Genomic DNA, 2,506 nt, shown 5'->3' with positions numbered 1-2,506 from the left:
CTTTGCTTTTATTAATTTATTTATTTAATTAAAATATAATTGATTAACTCATGACATTTAATTTAATTAGATATTTCAATCCATATAAATATAGATGTAAACATATATACGTTAAATTTAATTAATATGTTTCTTTTTTTTATATTTTATATACTTTTAATTAAAAAAAATCTATCTATCGGGAGGAACTTTAATTATTCATAACTAAGAACAATATATTATACGCTACGATAAGTTCACACCATCGGATCCGTGGCGCAATGGTAGCGCGTCTGACTCCAGATCAGAAGGTTGCGTGTTCGATTCACGTCGGGTTCAAAGCCCCGATCCCATCCGGATTAACCTTTTTTGGTTTTTGTGATATTTCAATGGAAAAAGATGTTAGAAATTAGCATGGTGTTATATAGTCTTCTAACTTTTTAGTGTTAATAAAGATTAACACTAATTTCTACTTTGAATACCATGAAACATACAAGTTGAGAGGAAATATTCAAGTTTTAAATTTCAAATTTTATCATAGATGGTCTTTGTCAACACTTTTGAACAAAATACATAAGATAGAATCTCTCCGTTACAGTTGGAAGCAAACTGGTTTACTGTCGATTTCTGCACCACCTTCATCACCGCCCTAATTACGCTATTAAACAATTAACAACGTGAATAAAAATAGGACCTGAAACGATGGGTTTTTGGAGTTCTGTTGCATGAAACTTGAAATAACCTGAATCTGTGACTGCATTTCCTGATATTTTCTCTTCATTTCTTCTTCATGTGCTTGCATTTTGGCCATGTCTACTTCTCTTTCTGCTTGCATTCAGGCCAGGTTTGCTTTCATAAAATTCACTTCTTCTCTCAATTTCATCAACTTCTATAGACAACCAAGTATTTCGCTTAAAGTAGCAAGATGGCAGGGGACCTATTCCAATACCTCGGATCCCTCTGTTCCTTTCTCTTTTAGTAACTTCAGTGATCACTTCATTTTCAGTATCCTGCATACTATATGAACTGACTGATTGTGCAGCTGCTTAGTTTAATACTCGGCAATTTTTAAATAATGAAAATTGCGTACTATATGTGTTGGATTCTAGTAGGTAACAACACAAGCAATGAAGACAAGCACAGTATATTACAAATTTGAAACTAAAATGAAAAGAAACCACTATAAAAAGAAGGGTATATGACATATCATTTGAGTTGTTTTTAGCATTAGCATTAGCTTTAGATGTAAGCCACTTAGGAGGAAGTAAGATTTTTTTATTTTTATTTCAAGTACAACTCACACACCTACATACGTTCTAAGTTATCACACAGGCTATGCAGCGGATCGATCCCACATATCGGGAATGAAGTGAACACTCTTGGTCAATGAGTCCAAGATGGGGTTCTAGGAGGAAGTAAGATGCTTAAGAAATCTAAGCCACTTGATTAGATGTCAGATGGTAAGAAAGATGCAAAACATACACAATCAATTATGGAACCAAGACATTGCAAGTTTCCGAGAAAAGTGATTCTATCAGTTTCGGTATAATTGAAGCCAAAAGTTATACAAATGCTGGAGAATAGAGAAAATTCAGATGTTTTTGTGTAGAGAATTGCAAGAAAGTTAAACATAAGAATGCATTTCATCAAATAATTGGCAGATAATAGAGACAATCACTGAGCAAAACGTAAAACTTGTTCTTATTGCAGAGGTGAAAAATGCAGATTTCAGACCCGGAATAGAAGCCACAGTTCTAATTATAAAATGACCGTAAATTAAGCATGATTGAACATACAAAACACTAAACAAGCTCAGATGATTCAAAAATCTTTTGCAAAGCAATGAAAAGTAGACAGTAAAGCTTAATCAGTCGAGTCTGAACCACGTTAGAGATTTATCTTATGCTAAAACCATAATAAGCTCCATTTCTCCAAGTTACAGTATACGAAACTACGATCATTACAGTTTACAAAATCCGACCATTCTTATGAAATTTTGGCTTGTGGAAGAAATCAACTTATGGGAGGAAATGCTAAAATGCTAAAATCCTACGATCGTTACCCATTACTACTTTAAAATGCTAAAATTTTGGCTTGTGGAAGAAATCAACTTATGAAATTGTTAAAACACAACAGATATTGAGGTAAAGAGAACCGGAGGGGGAGAGACAACCGGATGGAGATATAGAGCCGTCGCTGCGTTAGGATTTGAAATTAAATTTGGGGTTTGTGTTTTGGGAGGAAGGACGATGGTGTTGGGTATAGTGAAGGTTTTAGCGACGATTGCACTTGAAAACGTCACTGAAACAAAAGGGCAGCTTAAATGAACATTTATGTTTAGCGGCGTTTTTATGTGGAAAATGCAAGTAAAAGTAAATAACTAGACTTTTGACGATGTTTGACTTGATGTATTCGCGGGGTTTAGGCATTAAATGCTGGAACAAAATTTGGTTGCATCATGTCACATCTTTTATAAGTGAAGCGTTGTTAGTGTAATAAAAGTATTGAATCTACTCTATTTACCTGA

At 33.9% G+C, this 2,506-nt stretch overlaps 1 non-coding gene across 1 annotated transcript; it reads left to right on the top strand.

Annotated features, from left to right (window-relative positions):
* The first annotated feature begins 246 nt into the window (after positions 1-246).
* TRNAW-CCA (transfer RNA tryptophan (anticodon CCA)) lies at positions 247-318 on the top strand. The gene has a single exon. It is a non-coding gene; the product is annotated as a tRNA-Trp (tRNA).
* Positions 319-2,506: the final 2,188 nt, after the last annotated feature.

Source organism: Gossypium hirsutum, chromosome D03 (assembly GCF_007990345.1).
Source record: "Gossypium hirsutum isolate 1008001.06 chromosome D03, Gossypium_hirsutum_v2.1, whole genome shotgun sequence".
Taxonomy (NCBI): domain Eukaryota; kingdom Viridiplantae; phylum Streptophyta; class Magnoliopsida; order Malvales; family Malvaceae; genus Gossypium; species Gossypium hirsutum.
This window is presented reverse-complemented; position numbering and strand designations above follow the sequence as displayed.